The following is a 26,335-nucleotide window of genomic DNA, read 5'->3' as shown; positions in this document are numbered from 1 at the left end:
TGTACAAGAGTCCCCAAATAGTTTCACATAAATTATGGTGAATTTATATAGAACAACAGCTAAATATTAAATTTTGCCCAAAATGCTTTTGTTAGCCACCCATCAGACCAAAAATGCTTTGTCAGAATATCAGAACAACTTCCTGAGCCATGTGAGGCCCATAGACTCTATAGTTCATTCTATATTTTATGAAAATTATAATCTCCAACCTAAATATAAAGTAAAGGTTTCTTCCATTTTTGTATGACTTCCTTCACCATATCAATATTCACTATTAAGAGAATTGGGGAATAAAATGTGAACGATGTGAGCTACTTTTTTTTTTCTAATTCTATATGTTTGTGGAAAGTAAAATATAATCACTGCAGTCATGTAGTCATAAATATAACATTATCCGTATTATAAAACTTGCCTTAAATTATAATCTGTTTCACATTTTAAGGATTTTAAGGATAGTCTATCTTGTCATCAGTTGGTATAACATTTTTGAAAAGCAATTTGATCTGTATAATTAGGAGCCAAAAAACTTTGGTTTTTTGTGAACCATGTTTCTGTGTTGTGTATGTGTGTATCCTGAAAATTTATGCCCTACATAAGAGCAAAGGATAACTACTTAAATATATTTATTATAGTACTACTTACATTACCAAAAATTGGAAAACAATGGAATTACCACGGATAAAGTGTATTTTTGCTTGTTGTTTTTCGTTTTTCTTGGGGTACCAGAGATTAAACTCAGGGGCACTTGACCACTGAGCCACATCCCCAGCCCTATTTTGTATTTTATTTAGAGACAGGGTCTCACTAAGTTTCTTAGCTCCCCACTGTTGCTGAGGCTGGCTTTGAATTCATGATCCTCCTGCCTCTGCCTCTCCTGTCTCAGCATTCCCAACTGCTGAGATTACAGGCATGTGCCACCGGCCCAGCAGATAGAGTGTTTTATGTGATGCAGTTTTCTTCAGTTTGGTCAACAATAAAAAGACATTAAAAATGATAGTCATACAAATTATTATAATACTCAAAACTATGCCAGTATCTATGATGATGTGTCTTTCCAGAATCAAACTGGCACTTACCCATATTCACAGTTATGATACTATTCATATATAGAGGATAAGGTGAAAACTGAAGATAGTTACTTGATTTAAGGTAAGAGTTACAGGTAACTTTTTCCTTCCTTCCTTCCTTCCTTCCTTCCTTCCTTCCTTCCTTCCTTCTCTTCTTTGTTACTCCCTCTGGTATTATTAAATACTATTTGTAGAATAAATCATATTTAATAAAAATTAGGATAAATGAATCTATGATATTTTCCCTCTTTGAAATGTCTTTATCAAGAAGTTTCTATTATGTTTATATGTAAAATGAAAGATTGATTAGCCGAATAATACCATACCTTAAAAAATCTTTCACCTGAAATACTATTAGAGAGATGTGGTGGCACATGCCTATAATCCCTGTGACTCTGGAAGCTAAGACAGAAGGAAAACAAGTTCAAGGCCAGGCTTGGCAACTTAGAAAAACCTGTCTTAATATAAACTGTTGGTGATGTTTCTCATGGTATAGTGCCCCTGGGTTTAATCCCAGTACAAAAAAAGAAAGAAGAAAAGACAAGAAAACAAACATAACAAAATTCTAAATATTGAGATAAATATGCAAATATTTTTATTTTAATTAGTCATATAATTGTTTTCAGTTTTCATACCAGGATCTCTAAGATCTTTTGATTAACAAAAGGAAGACATCCAAAAACTCTCCACACACTATGGAGAAGCAATCAATGAGACAAATTGTTCCCAAATTCACTGCTCCAAAAAGTACATAATATCAAATTAAATTGAATAATACAATAAATCCAATTAACAAAAAGGAGTTTACAGAATAATTATATTTTAAATGATACATATTTTCCAGGCCAACCAATATATTTTCAGTCTAAGAACTATTGGAAAAAATATTTTGAAAGCCAAATTCCAAACATCTGTTAACATGCTGTGTATCAAAATTTTCTAATTGTATGTGGTTATTTTATATTTTATTAGAAATTCCCAATTTAAAATCAGGAATGGCATAAAATATTTACTTGGAGAGACAGCAAAGTCCTGGGTTTTAAACCCAGTCTGGCATAGCCTATCTCATTGCCCATGGCTCACATTACATATCTCTCTGAAACTTGTATTCTGTGACCAAGAATTCAAACAGAATACAATCTCCTTTTAGGCATTTGGATTTCCAGTATTCACTAAGAGAACTTAAAAAATGAAAACTTTATTTGTGTTGGTTCTTCCCATGGATGAAGCAGATGATTATATACTTAGTTCATAGAAAGAACCCAAAATTATCTTTTTTAAAATAGTTTTAGAACTTCACAGAATTGTGGCATGTTATTTTCGGAGAGAAATCAACTAAATTGTATTAGATATATGGTTGCTGACTATGTTATTAATTCTTTTATCTTTTCTTTCAGGATTTTAAGGCCCTGAGGTCCCCAGTATAAATATAGACCATCAGTAGAAAAATTATAGTTCTGTGGTATTTGGGGAAATGGAATTTAATAAGAAATGTGATTAGAAAGAAGTTGATGCAACAGGACAACACAAATATTTCAAAATGTTGCATTTACTAACCTTTTTCCAGTCTTCAAGCAAAGTAAAAACAGAAGTCTGATTGTTTTGAGGGATAGTCTCTGAGCAAAAAACATAAGTGAATTAGAAATTTTGTAAACATTAAAGTCTTTCAAGACCTACAAAGCCAGAAAGATACACTGAATTAGGTAAATTACCTCCAACATAAAATCACATTATTCTGTTCCTGACTAAAGTTATCCCAAATATATTTTTCTTCTCAATTTCATGAAATTGTGTTGTAGAGACGTTACCACAACTTGCTTTTTTCCAACTTGGCTTCCTGATAAAGAAAATATCCCATTTCACCTTAAATGACTGTAATAGTAAATGCTTCATTGGCTTTGAAGAATAGTCTGGTGTTTATGAAAATTTAGCAATTATTCCCCAGCTGAAAGGGGTCTTATTGTTTTCTTTTTCTAATTCTCTATAGATAAAATTCTCTAGGACCCCAATAGAAATGATAACTTGCTATAAAATTTTATTTCTCCAATATCCTCACATAAAAGATTTAGCTGGGCACAAAAGAATCAAAGAACTCATTAAATTTTTAAGGTTTCTCCGTTTATGCTTCAAATTACTGTTTATTATACAACTCCAATTTTAAATTCATCTAAAAACCAAACCAGAAAGTCAACTGAAAACTCCAGTTATGTTCACTAGAAAAGTTTCCATAAAACACGTAAATGCCTTTAATTGCTCCAGCACTGCTATTGACTTGTATTGGGAAAAAAAATATTAAGGTGAAATCCCATTACCCATCAATTCTTCTGTTTAAACAGATGCATAGAAGTCAATTTGGATCACTTATAGCTTATTGGTTTCCTTTCTGGTTGGCTTAAATAATTCAGGAAGAATTTTTCTTTCTAAATGACGTTATGTGAAAATTCTAAAATTTACCAAATAGTTATGCTGTTTTCAAAGTTTCCAACTCCATGTGTAACAGTTCAGTTAATAATTTTCACAGAAGAAAATAAACAGCAAGAGATTATTACAGTTATGAAACATATACAGTTGTTTAAAGGGTTAAATTTTATAGAAAACTATTTATATCAAATTCGCATTACAAAAAGCAGATTTTTAAGTTCATATTATACAATAATTATATTTTTGTGCAAATAGATATTTATACAAAGTATGTAAGTGATAACATCATGAGTGGTTTTGTTATTATTTTTTGGTTCTAAATTCTAAAACTTATGCATTTATGAATTAAAGTATTCATTTTTAGTTATGTATAAAAAGTATTTATAGAGCAACTAAGTTCATTACAATAATTATGAATTTTTACAGCTACTTTACGTTTCTACTAGATAGTACAGTCTTGAAAAAATTGCAAAAACAGGTTAAGGACAGAAAAGTAAAATTTTTACATATGAATCAAAAGGGTATTTTTTTTTTTACTTTTGTAACTTCCAAAAATGCTTGTAGTTTTTTCAAACATAAATTTTGCATTTCAATTCTAATGAAAATTATGACTTTAAAAAAACTTACAGAAATAACTTATAGAAACATTGTAAGATAAGTATCATATATTTAACATCAAAATAGATTTTGATCAGATTCACCTGTTAACATTTGCTTTATCACTTGCTCTCTGGTCTCTTTCTCTTCTCCTCTGAACTATGTTAGCAGAAGTTACCTACATGCTGTCCCTTTACTTCTAAGCATACAATGTATATTTCACAAAGATATCCCACATATTCACAGAACAGCTTCAACTTTGAGAAATTTCACTTTCACATAGTACTTTATAGTCTGAATCTCAATTTTGTCATTTGTGTTAAAAGTCATCTTTATATATACTGAACTGTTCATTTATGCATTAGGATGCTGCCTTTAGTCCTTCAGGAATGTTAAAATAAAAACAGTCATATGAAACTTTCTGTGATAAACATAGTGAAGATGTGGAAGATGTCATCCACGATATTCCAGATATTCCAAGGTGTTGCCTTTGCAAAGGGCCATAGCAAAACTTGGATTGAATCTTCCCACCAGAAGTAGCTGCATGTTTTCTGAATATTCATGCACACAGAGCATGTTTTGATGCTTATTTTGGCTACCAAGAAATCTAAAGCCAGAATTAGCTCGAAAATCTGCCAGGAATATATGGTGCTTTGTTTTGCTTTGTGCTATTAATAGGGGACAGACAGATGTAAGTGGTGGGAACACAAAGTTAATGGAATAATTCTATAAAATGGGCCCACTGTGTTGACCCCCCCCCAATACTTTCTTTTCTCAGAAGTAATTTACTTACAGCCCTGCCTGCCTTAAGTGGACAGGATAAGTCACATTCCTCAGTAAAATACCTGTTACCTAAATAATGTTGATAAGAGAAACACAAGTTACCCTGATGGAGGAAATTTTGTGATCCTTTTCATAGACTAGATCCCAAAACTCAAAAGAGAGATAAGGATAATTCCTCTTAGCCATAAAATTTGTAAGAATTTGTGGTTAAGAATTCAATTAGAACTGGTCAGCATAGGTCAAAGTGACCTAGAGTTGTCATGGCAGTGGGGACTTGAACGTCTGATGTCATCTTGCTGTCAGTCAAAAGTCAAAAGATGGATCTGTGTGGGGACTCTCTGGAAATTTCTCTGGGATCCCTAAAAAACGTGGAGTACACCAGAGGCTTGCTGTACCTTTCCTCTCTGAGAGGACACATTCTCTCTATATATAGTGTCCTTGAAGGATATAATAAATAACATTCCCCAAGACAGCACCCAGGAAGAAAGGAGGACACAGTGGCCAGGAAGGAGGGGGGTGGTGAAGAAGACACAGGTTCATCCCTTCCCAGTGGCAATGGATCCTGAAAGGAGGAGGCGGGTACTAGGCACTGGGCCCTGAACTTTTACCCTTTCCCATTTCCAGTGAGTTCTGGAAGGAAAAAAAAAAAGCAAAAAAGTGAAGCTCTGGGTAACAGTGGATCCAGGGGAAGAAGATAAGCAATGAGTATCAATTTCTGGGCTTTTATCCTTTCCTAGTAACATTGAGTCCTAGAGAGGAAGGCAAACAAATGAGCTCTCTATTCTGAATGTTTATCCCAGTAACAGTGAGTTTTGAGCTTTTACAACCATTTCCTTGGGTTAGAATGAGTTTTGAGCTCTTATAGCTGTTTTACTGAGTTAGATTTTTAACCTGCACAACTAGTTTCCTGTTGGCCAAGACTACTTCTCCTCCATCTTATGATTAATTCACACTAAACATTCTGCTAGGATCAACTCTCATTAAGACCCCTCTTGTAACCAGTTGTGCCATGTTCTCCCCTGACAATGTGCCATGTGCCATTTTGCTGACACTTAGTAAAGACAGCTGTTGATTCATTTGAGGCCGCTCCTGTCTCAACAATCATGACCTTTCCTGCTATAGGATCATGGATTTCTACTACAATTAAAAAGTTCAGATGCCTGAAACTGCCATAAAGAGTTCTCAACTGTTTTTAATCCAATTTTATAATGTTATTTTCTGCTTTTACTTGCTATTCCCAGCCTATAATAGCCATTACAATGGCCATGTTTTACTTGCTATTCTCCAAAAGCATTATGCATTATTTAGCAACTGGGTCTCTGATCAAGTTCCTCATGCCATTCCCAAACCCCATGTTTAAAAATTTAGTTCAAATATGCCCCAAAGAAGCATATGAAGTGCCTATATTTCTCCAGCTGGAATTCATCTCCTTCTCCCACATTCTCCCATGACTCTTGATTCAACTTCTATTTTAGCACTCAATGGAATTCAGTCTTTTAATCATTTCTATGTGTCTGCCATCCACTCTACACTACAAATTATGTAAGGAAAAAAACAATTTTATTTCATATCTTTGTTACTTCCTCATCTATGTCAATGCTGTGCATTAGTAGATATACAATGAATGTTTGCCAAACTAGTTCACTTGAGAGCCTCAACACTTTGTTTTCAATTATTGCCTCTATTTTCATTAAAATGAGATTGTCACTTGAAAGGAGTGCAATATATTGACCAAGTATACCTGATTTTCTCTAACTGTGGTCACGTTTTCAAAACAAAAGAAGGCAGAATAACATTCTGAGAGATTTTTAAAGAGGAAACGGGCAACTTAGAAGTGAGAAGTGTTGGTGCCAGTAGCATTTTAAGGTAGCTCAATGAGAAGATGACCAGAGTGTTCTGTTAGTATATAGGGAAAACATTATGGACAGAAGGATAGAAGAGAAGGAAAGAAAGAAGCTCAGATTTTTTAAAGTGCTAATCCTATAACAGAGACTGCAGCATAGGTTTATTCTGAGTCCTTTATCAGCCAGAAAAAGTGTTTTTATGCTATTGATTTACTTATTTAACACAAGGGAAACTGAGATGAAGAGGTTTGCACATTCAAATCCAGGTACATCTGATTCTAAAGGATATTGTGTTATGTGCTATGTAGAATTGGATAAGATGGATGCTTGGGAGAGGTGCTCAAGGACAAAAAGAGTAGATGGTAGAGAGGAAAACTGGGCACCAATGGAAGTTTAGGTTTTATTCTGATTTTATCTCCTCCTCCTCCCTCCTTCTCCTCTTCCTGCTCCCCTTCTTTCTCCTCTTCATCTTCCTCCTACTCCTCCTTCTTCTCCTTCTCTTCTTCCTTCTCTTCTTCTCAATAAGACATAAAAGTACATTGTGACAAGAAGAAATAGACCTCAAATCAGATTTCAAACACATATCCGTTTAAGCCTCTGCTGTTTTCTTCATAAAAAGCCTTCCCATTTCCACATGCACATTCTGTAGCTTGTCCTGGATACAGAGAAAAGAAGAGAAGTGGGCAAGGTGAAAGGCAAGACTTTTTTTATATATGGAATATCTTTCTTTTATGGAATGGACTATGCTGTGAAAGTTAGTCTTGTATCTTTTATATCATAAATCTGAGTGGGGCATGCTGTCTTGGCAAAAACCAGTAGCAATGTGCAAAGTGTTTATTGCCAAAAGCAATAGCATCATGACAGCAGATAATTATGAACAGGGCTAGTGAGTAGTACTGGGAGGAGATGGTTCAGAGGAGAAGGGAGTGAGGCCCCTGAGGGCTGAAACCAATCAGATTCTCAATCCCTGGCCTCTGTGCTGCCTTTAAGCTCAGTCACTTTCTCTAAATATCAAGTTTTTTTTTTTTTTCCTGGAGAGATGAAATCCCATGAGAGTCATCTGAAACCAGGGATGAAGTAATGATTGAAGGTAAAGATGATTTTTTTTTAAAAATAGTAAACCCAAAGCATCTTCCCACCCAATGACGTGTAAAATCGGTTGGAATTCCAGGGCAGGTTCCTGAGGATTCTTATTATTTAGGATTTTTCATCCAATTTCTCTTGTGATTTCCACTGAACACATTTTATTAGGTGCAATAGCTGGATGCTGCTGTCTCTTTCTCTTGATCTGGAGTCAACTTATGTATGAGGGCAATTCAACCTCTGCAGCATGGTTAGGAGAAAATAAGTCTAATGAATTCAGGGTATGAGGAAAACATCTGCCCTGGGTCTCTTTCAGTTGAAGAGGAAAGAAATGAGGCAGTCAGACTGTTACCTGGCTATCCTCTGCAGGCAGGGTGTCGTCTGGACTTGGGTTTCCTGCTGGAGTGAAACAGGCTCCTGGTTATGTAAGACCCTGCTGGCTCTGTAGGCAAAGCCACCGTCTGGAGGCCACACCCAAGCCTTGCTCTAGGAGCCTTTGCCTTGGTGTCTGTATGCTTACTTGGTTCATTTCGACAAACCTTCTTTTTATCTGAACCTCCTTGGGGTTAGCCAGCTTAAAATTTCTCAATCCACTCATGGGAGAAGACATAAGTCCCACACCTAAGAAATAAGATATAATGAACATAAAATATTCAGATAAGGCTCTTCAAAGGCAAAGGATTAAAATGAAAAGGCACAGAATTATCAAATATCCATAACCTTTTATAGTTCATAGTCATTCCTATGAATAATAAGAATAAAATCTTTGATCTTCAAGCAACAAACTATAGAATAGCCTTTTAAATCAAGGCTTTTTTGATATATCTTGCAGTTTTTCAAATATTTTTATTCAAGTGTTGTTTATAAAAAAAAATTGCTAAGGATGAAGATGTAGCTCAGTTAGAAGTACATTCCTAGAAAGCCCTAGGTCATGATTTCATTTCTAGGCATCAACACAAGAAAAAAAAAAAGAATGAAACAGTAGCAGACTTTTTAAAAACGCAATGATTCTGAAATGCTTCTTCTCATTGGAATGACTCTCTCAATGCCTTATGGATTGCTATGACTGATAGTTATGGAAAAGAGAAAATTGTGGCTGAAGATTTTTCCAATTCTACCAGTTCTTCTTGGTTCTAATCATCTCTGAACCAATAATCATTTCATCACTTCTTGATGGCAGATCTACTCATAGTAGATGAATTACCTTGTCTCAGATTTATTATTTCCAAGACTATTACCTTGCTAACTTCTTTTGTTTATGTCTCATTTCCCCTACCCTGAATCTTTTCAAAAGTAATCTCTAAATCTGTGGTCTTGATTCTTTCCATTTTACATTCTGTGTACAGATGATTCCAACTTCTTCTTTACTCCAAATTTAGAAAATGTTCAAATTTTGAGCCCTTCCCACTTGCAAAAAGACCTGTTCAGAAGACATAGGCTTTCAGTTTAGTTATGTCCTAAACTCTAGGTTCTAATGGTTTGTGTTTAGTTTTGCTAAAAGGAAATTCTTTTACTTTCTACTTAAAATGTGTTCTGTTGACAAGAATCATAGGAATAACTTAGATAATAATGGAAATGTAGAAACAACACCTGATTCAGAATGCGCATTTCAAATAGGGTTTCTAACTGATGATTTATTAAAGTTTTAGAGTTTTGTGTATATGTAGGCTTTTGCCAAATATTCTGCCTTAAATTTTCTTGTAAGAATATAACCCCAAATCCTTCCCTCTAACATCCTGGTCTTAGAAGGAGACCCGGTATTTCAAAGGACATCTTAGAAAGCTTCAGATTTGAAGAGCATTTCTTACCATTTGTACTCTTTTCTACTTCTCCACATGCTGTGTATTCCCTATATGAATCATTCTAGGAGGTAGTAACATTTTCTGTTTCACTATTGTACTTGTGCATGACCAACCGTATGGTTTTATAATCGTTTATGGTTCTATAAATATTAAATTCTGCATTATCAGGTCTGCACTCCTCAATTATTTTCCAACAGTGACTGATGCAGAAAAAAAGTGATGAAGTTTTACACTATCCCCATTCAATTTGAAAGTGGGAAATCAGCAGTGTACTCAAAATGTTGTACACTGCTGCTTTTCCTTCTAGTATATGACTTAACTTTCCTCCCCAATCTATATATACCTGCTTGGTTTTCCTTCTCTTACTCCATGTACTCTCTGCCATTCCCATTCTTCATTCCCTCTCTCCTCTCCTATTTCTTATTTGCATATCTTGTGTGATTTATGCATATATTAAGCTGGAACTAATAGTGACTCTGTGAATATAACCTGTATTTGGATATTTCTTAATATGATACACCATTTAATACCTTTCTTTTTTATTACTATGTATTTAATATGCACATTTATCTAACAATTAGAATATATTATTGCTCATATTTTTCTTTTTAATTTTTTAAATTTTTATTTATACATGACGTTTGAATATTTTGACATACATAGATTAAGTAGAACTTCCCATTCTTGTACATGATGTGGAGTTACACTGGTTATGTATTCATATGTGAACATATAAAAATTATGATCAATTCATTCTTCTATCTTTCTTAATCCCATCCCCCCTCACATCATCCCCCTTTGTCTAAACCAATGAACTTCTATTTTCCCTAAGCCCTCTTGTTATATGTGAAAATCTGTATTTGGGAGAAAACATTTGGAATTTGTTTTTTGGGAGGATTGGCTTATTTCCCTTAGCATGATAGTCTCCAATTCCATTCATTCTCCAGCAAATGCCATAATTTTATTTTTCTTTATGGCTATGTAATATTCAATTGTGTTTATATGCTACACTTTCTTTATCCATTTATCTGTTTAAGGGCACCTACATTGGTTGCTTAGCTTAGCTGTTGTGCTTTGAGGTGCTATAAACATTGATATGAGTGGTCAGGCTTTTACAAAATATTTTTATTTTTCAATTACACACATCAGTAGAATTATTTATGCACTTTGATATATCATACATAGTTGGTGTATAATTTCCCCATTTTTCTGATTCTACATGTTGCAGAATCACATCAGTCATGCAGTCATATAGGTACAAAAGATAATGTCTATTTCATTCTACTATTCTTCCTATTCCCATGTCCCTTCCCTCCCCTACTTTCACTCCCCTCTATCTAATATAACCATGTGTTCTTCCGTAGCCCCCTCCTAATGTGAATTAACATCTGCATATCAGAGAAAACATTCAGATTTTGTTTTTTGGGGATAGGTTTATTTCTCTTAGCATGACAGTCAACAACTCCGTCCATTTACCAGAAAATGTCATTTTTAGCTTTTACTAAAAGCTAAAGAGCTTTTAGTAAAAATTTCACTGAGAGCAACATATAGTTTAATAAAATGACAAATTTGGATGAAGAAATGTTTCTCTCTTTTACCTTTATGTAACAGCACACTCAATCTGGGTAAAATAAGTGACACATTTTGCTGAGAGTGCAAAAACTTATACCAATAAAAAGATGGCAGCACAAAAACACCCATCACTTCCTGACTATTTTTCAGGGCATGAGTCATTTTTTTTTTTTTTTTTTTTGGTGTGTGATTTCTGGATGGAAAAGAGCTGCCACAGAAAAACACAGAAGACCAACTGTAGAGAGCCTGAGACCAAACGAAACTCAGAATTTTGGCTTTTAGAGTACTAAATTATTTCACAAAACAAATATTCTGTTGCAGTGTTAGGGGAAAATGCAAAGGGTGGAAAAGGGGAAGCTCCTTTCTAATAAGCTGAGGAGGAAAATTCTACAAATCTCATTAGTTAATGGAGGAAAAAAGTAGACAGACACTTACTCTCATACATTGTTTTTGAGACTGAAACTTCAAACTTCTACACTGGAAAGAAGTGTGGAGGTTCCTCAAGAAAACTATGAATATAACCACCTCAACACCAAGCCATACTACAACTTGGTATTTATTGCAAGGAATTAAAATCAGCATACTTGTAAGATATGTCAACATCAGTGTTTGTTGCTACAAGTTATACAAATAGTCTAGAGAAGGATGCATGTACTGGAAATTCCTGTGAGCAGTATCAGAGTACCTGGAAAGAAATCTTCTTTACTTGGGGACATTTTTCTAGTCATTTCTCATAAAACATCAGAAACCCCAGCATTTAAAAAAAGAACCTTTTTTTTTTTCAATACTTCAATGTGCATTGAATTCACTGGCTCTGGAGGCACACCCAACTACTATTCAGGCTGGGTTTGGGACTCCATGTGTCTCACCCATGGGTCTCATTCATGGGTTTATCAGACAGACACATGCTATCCCTGAGTTAAAAAAAAAATGAGACACATATTCTGAGAGCTCTGAGGAGATATTGCAGGTCTTGTGGTCTACATTGGACAACAAAACCCTGGGGCACTTTCATTCTGATGTGGTATTTGCAATTCTCTGACATCAATGCCAGGGATGTGTCTGGTAGAATAGTCACAGTATGCAGCACCATACATGTGAGCAGATATCCCAGGTATGGTCAACTCACCACGATTTTAGAGTATTTGCTTTTAGAGAATTTTCTTTTTGATTATTTCCTCCCACTTCTGCCACAGAGGTGGTTCTATGCTCTTTCTGGGTGATGCAATGGACCCCTGTGGTCAAGCCCCTTTTGGAATGGTTTGCCTACGTGAGAGATCAGAACACCCTGCCTGTCTTGTATCTCCAAGGAGCAGCTGCAAGCTATCCTCACAGGATGGTGGTTGTTCAACCTGACAATATGGGTCTATGATAGAGACTAAAGGGAATGTGATGAAAACACTTATCAGCAAGAGATGTGTTTTGACAACAGGACAATTTATATAGTAGAGGCCAACAGGGGCATTTGCACATTTCAAATAGGTGCTTTGAAAATAGTTGTCATCAGGGAGAAAAGCTGTGTGGGCAATCAAGAAGCAGAAGGGTCCAGGAGTGCTGAAGCAAGGTCTGGCGAGAATATAGTTTCTTTCATTTTCCAGAACAAAGCACAGATTCTGCCAACAGACCTCATCTACCATGCTCAAAGAGAGTGCCAGAAAATCTGTCAGACACTTGTAATTTTGCACACCCCTGGGATCACTGACTGAAGAAGTCCACAATTGGGATCTGCATTACAGAGTAGTCCCCAGACTCCATAGTTCTCACCCATGGGTCTCTTCAATGGGTTTATCAGAGAGACACAAACCATCCCTGACTTTAAAAAAGAAAAAAAGTACTGGGGGTGAGTTTTCATCTGCAATAGAAACCTTCCCTAAGCACCTTATGCAAGGAGCTGGATATAACAGAGAAGCTCAGCTTGTGTACTCCACTACCACGTCACTACCAGGTTAGGTGTGTTTGGGCTGGAAAGACCAGAAAAGATTTGGACTACATCTGCCTCCAAGCAATCCCACCATGGTTTTGGTTTCTATAATAGGAGATCCTAGAAAGAAATTTCCCAATTTCAATACCATCAACAAAGAGAATTTTTAAGCTTTTCTTTTGCTTTTGTTTTTTTTTTTGTGTCAGATATTGTGTATGAGGTTTCCTCATTTTTTTTTCTCTCTTCATGTTTCATCTCATTTTCTAAGATTTTTGTTCCTCTCCTGTTTTCCCCATCACCATTTTTTTCTTACTTCAAGTCCAATACTTTCTCATTTTTATTACTTTTTTTTCCTTATTTCCTCCCCATCTATGTTTATCACATCAGTTTTATTCTTCTTCCTTTTTGAATTGCATGCTAATGATTTTACTATCACAAATGCCTTTTTTTTCAGCCAGGTGTACAGATGTATTTCTCACATCATCTCTCCAGTTTGTGGACTTATAGAGATCACTTTGAACATCATTTAATTAATAGTTAATATATGTATAGCTTTAAATTGTCATTCTTACTGGAAATTATTCTCTTCTCTCAGAAAGATCCTGGTTGGTGAACCTAGCACCTTAGTCATGTCAAAGTGGGTACTTGACACTGAGATGTCACCCCTTCCCCAGGGTACATTCTAAAGAGAAAGCTGCAAATATCCTCAAAAGAATAATTCATCCCAATACATGCAAAACCTCAGCCTTAATAATACAGACAATGTAAAAAAAAAAAAAACGGAGCAAGAAACACCTCAAATACTTTAATTCTCCAATAACATCATTCAAAGATATTTTTTCTATCATTCAATAAAGAGGTTGGATAAAAATGTTTACTGATATTGTCTGATTTACAATAAGAAAAGAAAAAATACTTTAAAGGAGAACTAATAACAATACTCTTAAATCTATTTCAGGAAATAGAAAAAGAGGGAGTACTTCCAAATTCATTCTATGAGGCCAATATCACCCTGATTGCAAAACCAGAAAAAGATGCTTCAAAGAAAGAAAATTTCAGATCAATATTTCTAATTAATATAGATGCAAAAATCCTCAATACAATTCTGGCAAATTGGATACTAAAACATCAAAAAGATCATGCTCCATGATCAAGAGGGTTTCATCCCTGGGATGCAAGTCTGGTTCAACATACAGAAATCAATACATGTAATTCACCACATCAATAGACTTAAAGATAAGAACCATTGAACATCTTGATAGACACAGAAAAAGCATTTGAGAAAATACAGCATCCCTTTATGTTTAAAACACTGGAAAAACTAGGGATAACCAGAACTTACCTCAACATTGTAAAGCTATCTATGCTAAGCCTCAGGACAGTGTAGATTCTAAATGGAGAAAAATTGAAGGCATTCCCTCTAAAATCTGGAACAAGACAGGGATGCCCTCTCTTAACACTTCTATTCAACATAGTTCTTGAAACACTAGCCAGAGCAATTAGACAGATAAAAGAAATTAAAGACATAAATATAGGAAAAGAAGAACTTAAACTAGCACATTTGCTGATGATATGATCCTATACCAAGCAGACCCAAAAAGTTCTACAAAGAAACTTCTAGAACTAGTAAATTAATTCAGCAAAGTGGCCGGATATAAAATCAACACCCATAAATCAAAGGCATTCTTGTATATCAGTAAAAAATTCTCTGAAATGGAAATGAGAAAAATTACTCCATTCACACTATCCTCAAAAAAAAAAAATACTTGGGTACCAACTTAACAAAAGAGGTGAAAGATCTATACAATGAAAACTATTGAACCCTAAAGAGAGAAATAGGAGAAGACCTTAGAAGATGGAAAGATACAACTTGCTCATGAATAGGCAGAATTAATATTATTAAAATGGCCATATCACCAAAAGAACTCTACAGATTCAATGTGATTCCAATCAAAATCCCAGTGGCATTTCTTCTCAGAAATAGAAAAAGCAATTATGAAATTTATCTGGAAAAACAAGAGACCCAGAATAGCTAAAGCAATTCTAAGCAGGAAGAGTGAAACAGGTGGTATAGCTATACCAGATCTTAAACTATACTACAGATCTATAGTAACAAAAACAGTATGGTACTTGTACCAAAACAGGCTGGTAGACCAATACTAAAGAATAAAGGACACAGAGACCAATCCACAAAATTACAACTACCTTATATTAGACAAAGATGCTAAAATCATGCAATGGAGAAAAGATAGCATCTTCAACAAATGGTGCTTGGAGAACTGGAAATCCATATGCAACAAAATGAAATTGAATCCCTATCTCTCGCCATGCACAAAAGTTAACTCAATATGGATGAAGGATCTAGGAATCAAACCAAAGACTCTGCAACTAATAGAAGAAAAAGTAGGCCCTACTCTCCATCACATGGGGTTAGGCTCCAAGTTCCTTAATAAGACACCTATAACACAAGATTTAAAACTAAGGATCAACAAATGGGACGAATTCAAACTAAAAAGTTTTTTTCTCAGCAGGAGAAATAATATGTGAAGTGAATAGGGAGCCTACATTCTGGGAACAAATTTTGACCCCTCACACATCAGATAGAGCTCTAATCTCTAGGATATACAAAGAACACAAAAAGTTAAACAACAACAACAACAAAAACAAATAACCCAAACAACAAATACACCAAGGACCTGAACAGACACTTCTCAGAAGAGGATATGCAATCTATCAACAAATACAAGAAAAAATGCTTACCATCTCTATCAATCAGAGAAACGTAAATTAAAGCAACCCTAAGATACCATCTCACTCTAGTAAGAATGGCAGAAATTATGAAGTCAAACAACAACAAATGCTGGCAAGGATGTGGGTAAAAAGGTACACTCATACATTGCTGATGGGACTGCAAATTGGTGCAGCCAATTTGGAAAGCAGTATAGAGATTCCTTGGAAAACTAGGAATGGAACCACCATTTGACCCAGCTATTACTCTTCTCAAACTATACTCAAAATACCTAAAAATTGAATACTACAGGGACACAGCCACATCAATGTTTGTAGCAGCACAATTCACAATAGCTAGACTGTGGAGCCAACCTAGATGTCCTTCAATGGATGAATGGATTAAAAAAGGTGGCATTTATACACAGCACTAAAAAATAACAAGATCATGGCATTTGCAGGGAAATGGATGGCATTAGAGCAGATTAAGCTAAGTGACGTTAGTCAATCCCCAAAAAACAAATGCAAAATTTCTTCTCTGATATAAGGGAGCTGACTCAAAATGGGGTAGGGTGGAAGAGCATGAGAAAAAAAATTACATTTAGATAGGGAAGAGAGGTGGGAGGGAAAGGGATGGAGAAGGGAAATTGCATGGAAGAGGAAAGGAGACCCACTTCGTTATACAGAATTCAGGTATGACAATGTGAGAGGAAAAAAAAAGAAGGGGGTCACATTAGATTGGGTAGAGAGAAGTGATGGGAGGGGAGAGGATGGGAAGGGGGAATGGAAGGACAGCAGAATAAAATAGTCATTTTTATTGCTGTGGGTATTTATGTGACTGCATGACCAATGTAATTCTGCAACCTGTACACTCAGAAAATTGAGAAATTATGTCCCATCTGATTCAAATGTATGATGATGTCAAGATAATTGTACTGTCATGTGTAACTAATTAAAACAAATTTTAAAAAAAATAAAAAATATGAAATAAAAAGTAAAACTAGAAAAAAATAGTTACCTTAGTACACCTACTACTAAAGGAAAAAAAATTAAAAATAAATAAAAAAGGAGTAAATTTTAATGAGTTTCACAGACTTTATATTGTTTTACACCAAAACTAATATATTGCTAATTACCTAGAGTTGAGACCAATCTAGAGGTCTTCAAAGATTTATCATAAATATAGAGGTCTCTCCAAGTATCTACATCTACCTTTAGATTAAGCAATAGTATGTAAGTACAAATATTCCCTAATTTATTATAATTATATGCATTGCAACAAGGGAAACCTGTTCATTGCATCATTTTTATAAAGTAGTAAAGAAATTTTCTAAAGAAATAAAGAGTTTCTTCATCTTCTTTTCTTTTTTAAAAAATATCTTATCTACAGAAATATTTGTGGATGTTTACTCAGTGGTACATTTCAAATTATTCCAGTGACTAACTGAAGCATGAAATAGACCCCATAGCAAATTTTCCATTTTTTAGAGGAAGAGTATAATTCCAAAATGCTGTGAAGATATATTTAAAAGCACACACAGATCCTCAAATGTGACTATGTGTTATTGTCTCTCTCCAGCTGATCCAATGGCCCACATCCCTACAGTGCCACTTTGCCTCCAACACACTATTCTCTGCTTTTAATTTGCAGGGGATTCTGCAGGCACTGGGACATAATCATGACACTAATGTGCCAGAGCATGCTTCATTAAGTCAAAGAGCAAGCTGTATCTGAGATGGGCTGCTCAACTTTCCAGCTAAAATATCTATCACTGTGAGTGTTGCTAAAATTCTTTCTATGTAACTAGCTCACTGAAATCAGTTAGAAGATACTTTTGATTTGTTGAAAACATATTCATTGAGATTCACAGATGAGTAGTGCTAGGGCCTCAGAAAAATCTAATGGTAACAGAATTAAGTTTACCGGGTACATGTATAGAATCCAGGAAGTCTCTGGGTATCACACTTGGAAAGTTTTTTTCTGCTATGAATAAGAACAAACTCCATTTTACCCAAAACCCCGAAATGCATAGATCTTCTGGAATCTTAACTCGGAGTCTGGTTAAAATCCTTGTTGCTATAAAAGATGAAACAGTGCAGAGCTGCTGGAAGACAGCTATGAACTGTGCATGAAATTTAAAACAACAAAACAAAACATGGAGGTCATTAGGCAAGAAAGTCTGGTATCTGGAAACTCAAAGTTGAAATCCAGCTGGTTTAAGACTATCCAGTACATGTTATATACTACATAGCTATGTCTTTTTTAATATTTGTTTTTAGCTATAGCAATATCTTTATTTTATTTTTATTGGGTGATGAGAATTGAACCCAGTGCCTCATGCATGGTAGGCGAGCACTCTACCTCTGAGCCATAACCTCATGCACATAGCTAGGTCTTAAGTTCAGCATGGCAGTGGAGATGGTATCATACATTGGTGTCACATAGCAACATAGCATCTCAGAGATGAGTGAGAGTTGCCAGAATGCCAATAAACCTGTCTGAAGAAAGACTCTTTCTGTTGAAATCTTATTCCTACCTTTGATGTACACTCCCTTACATAATGAACTGGAAAAATTTTGAAAAAAATTTTTTAAAAAAGGAAAAAATAACTAAAGACGTCTTGCTTGAACCCAAAAGCAATGGTCTCTTTCTGGGAGGTTTCAATTTCCTTAATAGGCCATTGGATATCTTTTTGAGGATACTATTTGCATTGACAGAGACACTGAGGTCTAGGCCATATAAAATATTTAACTTTGCATGAAAGCATGTTCATATGTAATTAAAACTGAGCTATTAGGAAGGACTATCCTTTACCATCAATGCACTCAGTTGCCACTGCCATTATATGTGTTCATTATTTTAAATGGATATTTAACATCTTCATCATTTAAGGAGGATAGAAAAATGGAAGCACAAATGTTTACCTATATGTTATCATAAGTTGTAATGCTATTTTCAGAGTCATAATCAGTTAAATATTTTGAGACTTAAATATCAATTATCACTTTGGGATTTCAAAGCACTGTTATGAAAGAAAATTATATTTGGATTTATAAACTTCTTAAAACAAGTAACACAGAAGAAAATCGGAAATTTAAAAATATATGTGTACACATCTGTGGCCTTTTTTTTTTTGATGCTACAAAAACCTTCCTCCTCTTCTTCAGATAATTTATATCAAGTGATTCAGCTGAAAAAAAATATATATATATTAAATATTAAATGCATATTTATATTAAAATATATGTATTTAAACTAATTAGAAGATTTATACAGAATAAGAGTCTATCAAAAATGAAAAGTAATAATAAGCTTGATGTTTAGGTGATTTTTTTTTTTACCTTTTTAGATGATTATTGGTGGGGTATAATTGTGTGAACTCAGTGATTTAATCCCAGGACATTGGAACCTTGGCAAGCACTCTGCCAGTGTTGAACCCAAAAGCTTTTTTTTTTCTTTTTTTTTTTTTTTTGGACACTGGGTCTCTCTAAAGTGTTCTGGCTGAAACTTGCCATGCTCCTGTCTCAGACTTCCAACTAGCTGTGCTTAGAGGTTACCATTGTACCTACCAGATATTTACTACTTCATGGAATGCTTTTAGTAATATAAAACTTCAACAGTCTACCTGGGACAAACTACATATCAACAGGTTCAATATGCAAAAAAATCTCAAACTATATCCACTCAAGATGAAAAAAAGGTAAGTTAATTTAAAAAACAATATAAGAAATGTAGGATTCATACTGGGGTATGGAGGGGAAGCATGGGAAAAACAGATGAACTCTAGTAGGGCAGAGGAGTGGGAGGTAAAGGGAGGGGGCAGGGTTTAGCAAGAATGGTGAAATGTGATAGTCAACATTATCCAAAATACATGTATGAAGACATGAATTGGTATGAGCATATTTTATATATAACAAGAGATATAAAAATTATGCTGTATATGTGTAATAAATATTGTAACACATTCCACTGTCATTTAAAAAAAACAATTAATTTTTTAAATGTAGGAATCCACACCATCTTCTATTCTTTTTCTTGTAACAGTAACTTTTCAAAAGAAACTATTAATCAGTAGTTATTTCCACAATGACTGAGAATATCTACACTATTATTTAAAAAAACTTGTATATGCAAGGTGTTAATTCATTATTCTGAAAAAAATATATGTTCCAAAAGACTCAGTCTGTTTGTTCATTCCCTCATGATTATGAATCTCCTTGTCATAAAGTGTTTTTTTCTTTCCTTGGGGCTACCTTAGCATTTCAGCCATTCTACTAGATATCTACCAGTTGACCTCAAATTACTCCTTCCCTTGTCTAGTTCTTTGGCTCTTGGATTGAGGGGACCTCTTTTACATTATCTTGGAGACAACAGTTTACTTGAACCCAAATGATTAAGTTCCTTGTAAGTGAGAGTAGAGAAAAAATGGTAACAGGTATAGTGGCTTTCTCAGCAGAGACTAAAGAAGTGAAGTTACCAGCCAGAGGCAGAAACTGGAAAAAGCTTGAAGGCTGTAGTTGGATACAAAATCAAGCATTAAATGGGTCAGTATTTATCTCAAAATATAGGAACTGGTAAGGAGCAATGACAGAGGACAGTGAAGTTGGGGGAAATGGATAAAGAGTAAAGCTGAACTCATGTTATGAAAGATTTCTGGAAAATTTCAAAAGCTTGGTCTTTCACATTCTAAAGAGAGGTTTATGGTCACATGAACATCGTAGCTCAATGGCTCCAAATGTTGGTGACAGAACAAATGTGGAGAACATACCTATAGGCAGAGATAAAAAAGGTGGCAATCGTGCAAAAATAGAGAGAAAGCAGGCCAGAATTGACGGAATGTTCCAAGAAATATAAACGATGTATCATTTTCTGGGATAGTGTAGAATGAACTTTTATTAAATAAAGGACAAACCTCAGATTCTGGAATAAGAGGCTCTGGACTGTTAAACAAGGTTTCAAATGGCATGTGAAATAAAACACAGCAACTTTTTAAGTTGTCTGGGATTACATGCAGTCTTTCAATTTCATGTTTTCCTGTGTTGAAGGGACTCATCTTGGTGCTTTGGGGGCAATTTCTTGAATCTTCGGTTTACTCAATCATCCAACGAATCAGAGCACTCTATGGGAAAAACTTTGTGATAGAACCACTGCTTAGCATGCAAAGGATCTGTGTTCAGGCCCACCATTAAAAAGTAAACCACCCAACCAAAGAAGGCAATAAAAGGGAATATACACAGTGGTTTGTGTAAGTAATTTTAAATTTGCAACTCTGGGTTTAAACAAAACATAACAAAACAAAATAAAAAACCAACTTCAGAAAATCATAATTTCCTACAAATAGTTTTACAGGAAATGAATAAAATATACAAAATAATACTTTGTGTGCATGATTACAGACATGATCACATGAGTGATGATGGACACAGAATAAACAGGGGTATCAAATACTATATGGGTTCAAAGTAATTATTCAATACATTGGGTATTATACTACAATTGAAATTAAATTTTAAACAGGTTTTGTTTCACACACTACCCTTAATCCAATATTTTTATGTCCATCTCCCAAGATTTGAAAATTATTGTCACCTATGAATTTTTTTTTAATTTGGAGAAAAAATAGAGTCTCATAATTCACCTAACAGGTATAAGAATTCCAATTGTGGAAATTTAATTTTAGAAATGTCTGAGATAAAGATTTTTCTTGAAACCATTTTGGTGTGTCTTTAAAAATGTATTCTTAAACTTATATGCCAATGTAGACACTGGTGTATTTTTTAAAACCTTTATTTTATTTATTTTTATGTTGTGCTGAGGATCTAACTCAGGGTCTCACATGTGCTATTTGTCCTCCATAGCCATGGTTTCAGTAAAAAGAAAATTAACTATCTTCCCACCACTTAGGGGACAATCTAGCATTTCAAATATTTTAATATAATTCTTTCTAGAGAATTTTATTACAAAATTTATCTGATTTGCATATCCTTGCTTCTGTCGTCCCTACTGTATTCTTTTGAAGAAAACATCTACTATCTAGAATAGGCTGTATGAGTTTGGAAGAAGATATTAAATAATGGTTGTACATTTTATGTAATATTCAGTTAATAACTCAAGATAATCATAGAAGTTTAATTATTTTCATGAGAGAAAAAAGCAAAAGGGATACATAATCCACAAATCATGAATATGACAAACCACCCAGACATTCTTGCTGAATCAACATGGAGTATCATGGGTTTGCTTATATATACAATACTTTAGCAGGGTGGGGTTATGGCTCACTGTCCATGCAGGACAGTGGTGTGTCTTCTTTTACTGTATCCTCTGGTCTAACCAACTGAAAGTTCTTTATCAACTCATGTGAAAAGATATAGGAAGCAAATATAATAAATAATGTATAATAAGCATAAAGTATTAAAATATGGTAATCCAAAAGGAAAAGTGAACTGAAATGTCAAATAATTATCAGATATGAATACATTTTTATTTCAAATTCATTGGCATATATACAAAGAATAAAAGCTTTGGTATGCAAAGAATTAACCTATAGAGTCTGGTCTTTTCAAAAGGAGCCTGTTTTGGTATATCTTGTTAGACTTTCAAGAATTTTCATGAAATACCTGTCCTATCAGAAAATTAGCTATTTAAAGATGAAGATGTAGCTTCGTAATAGAGTGCATTTCTAGAATGCCTATAACCATGGTTTCAGCAAAGAGAAGATTAACTATCTTTTTTATACCTTTATTATTTGTTTTTATGTGGTTCTGAAAATCAAACCCAGGGCCACACACATGCTAGGTGCACGCTCTACCACTGAGTCACAACCCCAGCTTCAAATTAACTATCTTTAAAAATTTCCAATGCTTCTGAAATGATATGTTTCTCATCTCAACTACTGACATCAATGCCACATTCTTCCATATGCTTGGTAGTTATGGAGAAAAAAAGAATAGTGGCGGTTTCCCCAATTCTATCCATTTCCCCTGATCACAACCATCTCTGACTAGTAATAAACTCATCTTTGTATTCAATGCAAATATACTGAAACCAGCTGAAATGCATTCCCTCAGTCTTCTTATCATTATTTTCAAAATTACCTAGTTATTTTATTTGGTTCCCTCCTCATTTCTCCTTCCCTTTGTTTTTTCATAAGCAACCTCTAGATCTGTGGTCTTGATTCTTTTTTACATTCTTTATTTGGATTACTTCCACTTCTTTTTCTTGGAAATTAAAAAACTCTATCTAAAAATACAATTTCTATGTCTTCATCATTTTATCCTTCCCCTTTGCACAGGGACAGAATCAGAACGAAAGATTTATGCATTCACTTGATCTGTTATGCCCTAAACTAAGATGCAATGGCCCTTCATTTAGATTTTCTATGGGGCAATTCATTTATTTGCAACTCAGAATGTGTCATGTGGATCAGGAGCATTGGAAGCATCTTTAAGTTTAATATTAACTACAATGTTTCATCAAACACCAGTACTCCTGGAGCTGCCTGCCTAACAGTAACTGTGGACAATGGATATTCTTGAGAGCTGCACAAAGCTCCTAACATTACATAATGTAACTGTAAAATGTAACTACAGAATAAGCAACCTTACTGATACTCTAAACAATAATGTGGTTATGGTACTAATAACCTATTGTAAACTATTGTTATAAATAACTGTGGCCACATGGACAAAGAGCCACTCTGCCACCTTCCCTGTCTCTGCACATTATTTCTGTTTACTCTTTATTATTATTATTTACATTTTCCAGGAAACATTTTACCAGGCCATGACTTTGCTGACCATCCCATAATATACCCTCTTTTTATTTAACAATTTTATTATTTTGGGCAATATTTATGGTCTTAGGAATTATAAATCTTTCATATGTTATTTAATTATATACATTCACAGGGAATAATATATGTTTATGTTTATTTATGATAAACCAAATATAGCTTTTTATGATCTGAAACTCATTCCTTTATTTCTTTTCAATATTGTCAAAGATCAGAACTGTTAGAAATTTTTACTTTATCTTTTAGACCAGCTTTGGTAACGGAAACTCAGATCTTCTTATTTTTCTAATACTCTGTTCATCCACTTTCTAATATCTAACCTGTATTCACCTCCCTTAACAATTAGCTCCTGCTTTTTTCCCCTTTTTTGTCTGTCATCTTTACCCTTCTCATTCTTCATTAGCTTTAGTCCCCACCTTTTTCTTATTTTCCAACTTTTCTCTAAGAAGGTCTGGAAATAAACCTAATAATTCAGCTCCTCTAGTGACACTCCAACTTACCATGTTGCTGCAACTTGATAAGTTGATACCATTTCAATGTTTTCCTCACTATTTTTTCACTTCTTCAACTTTTAAAACATATAAGTGCTCATGTTTTAACAAACATATCCAATGATTTTATAATGAGTGGTTCTTACTTTCTATATGTCAATTTACATCATGATTTGCTCTTTGATGTTGATCACTGGATAAATGCCCAACAAATTTCTAAGGATTAATCTGAGAGACACTCTGATAAAACTAATATCACTAATGAGTTGCACAAAGATTTCCTAATCACTATTCTAAGAAGACACCTAATTTTCCAGATCTGAAATAAATTAGTCTTAGAAACTTGAGTACATATTGAAAATAAAAACATTTTATATCAGAGTCTAATGCATTCTCTGCAAATCAGCCAACTATTATCTTCATTTGGCTACTAACTGTATATAAAAAAAGATAGAAGAAAAATAAATAAAAACTATTTACACACAGTGCACTAACTGATGTACATAATTCCAAAAGAAAGTAACCTCATTATATCTAACCCTACTCATAACATAGCACTAAAATAAGAAGAGCTTCTAACATATATAATATATATATATATATATATATATTATGCATAATAAATTTAAATTGTATATATACATATATAGTTATACCAATATACATATACACAGTTGCTACACATAAATAAACATTGTACACATTCTAAGTTTTTAGTGTTGAACTGAGATATTTTGTTATAGAGACTGAATTATTTCACATCAAGTAGAAAACAAGCTGTGTTTTCAGTGTTTCATTCAGATAAGCAAGGGCTTACAGAAATCTACATATTTTTGGTAAAACTTTTACTGATAGAAAAACTAGTTTAATAAAATGATGAAGTTGGTTTTAAAAGCTTTCTTGATTTTACCAATATATGAGGGTAGAGTATGCATCAATTTCCACTCTAGGGAAAATCATTTTTAAAAAACTATGGTAAAAAAGTATGTATTTAGATGCATACAGCAGTTACTGACTGCACCCTGAATTTGACTCAAAACAAATGGTGTGTGTCTGCACAAACACTGGCAAGAGGCAAACACTGGGGGTGCAATTACATAGAGACAATGGACAAATAAAACCCAGAAATAGTTTTTAGTGTAACAAAAGTGTTCATAAAAGAGTTTAACAGCAGCAGTTGTCAGGGAAAAACTGGCTAGGTGGAAGCTGTTCGCTGGTAGCCTCACACCCTCTATAGTCTTAAAAAAAGAATATTTAAAATTTCAGTAAACAGTTTCAGCAAAGGAGCCAGTTGGATTCTGCCAGAAATTTCAATGGAGGACAGGTGCACTGCAGATTTTTCTCAATAGACTCATAATCACCTACATAGGAAAATTCTTCACTTGGAGTTATTTTTATAGACTTTCTTTATGGAAGATCAGTAACCCTGGCATTTATGTTCTTATATTTTCAAGACCCAACAATTTCAGGCTCTATTTATAATACAAACTAAGAAACAGATCTTCAATGAGCTCTGAAATCTATAGACATGGTTACATGGTCAATCCAAGGAATAGAAACTGAAGTGAGTTTCATTCAAATGTGACTGTAGGAACTATATGACAGTGAGAGTAAGAATTATTTCTGGTAGAAAACTTGGTGCTCTAGCGAGGTGAGATGATCTCCCATGTCTGGTCATTTTACTATTCTCAGAGGCATTTGAAGGAAGAACCGCCAATTCTTCAACTAAAGCAACAACATTCACTTCCATGGCAACTCACTGAGTGGGTTCCTCCCTTATAAAGTTTTCACTGCTGAGACTCTGTCTTTGACAGATTAAATTGTCTTGCATGTTTTATATCTCTAGGACACAGTGGCTTGTTAGGCCTGTCTGGGCTAGAATTGAGAAGAAACAAGTAAAACTAAAGTTGTTCCTCAGAAACCCCAAAATGATGATTAATTTTAAGACTTGAAAATGTGAAAGAAACTGTCTACATTTGAATTATATCAGCTAGGGAAATCATATACTTTTCTTGGTCTTGCATTTGTAAGTAGTTTTGTAAAAAATTTTGTTATTCTCATTCTAAATTACATAATATTTAACTGTTTTATTGTTTCTTACTTTGTAATTTTTTTCTTAATTTTTCATTTGCATGTGCTCCATTTTTTTTTCTTTTCCACATTTTTGTTGTCACTCTTTTTTTATATCACCACTTTTCTATATATTTTAGTATTAAAATTAGAATCATTAA

The 26,335-nt window shown here is 34.1% G+C and overlaps 1 pseudogene; it reads right to left on the bottom strand.

The window, feature by feature from the left end:
- Positions 1-26,335, bottom strand: part of LOC144250999 (serine/threonine-protein kinase ULK1-like) — a 57,822-nt pseudogene that overhangs the window by 11,087 nt on the left and 20,400 nt on the right.

The sequence above is a fragment of the Urocitellus parryii genome, chromosome Y (genome assembly GCF_045843805.1).
Source record: "Urocitellus parryii isolate mUroPar1 chromosome Y, mUroPar1.hap1, whole genome shotgun sequence".
Taxonomy (NCBI): domain Eukaryota; kingdom Metazoa; phylum Chordata; class Mammalia; order Rodentia; family Sciuridae; genus Urocitellus; species Urocitellus parryii.
The sequence above is the reverse complement of the archived record's forward strand: the minus strand, read 5'-3'. Positions and strand labels throughout refer to the sequence as shown.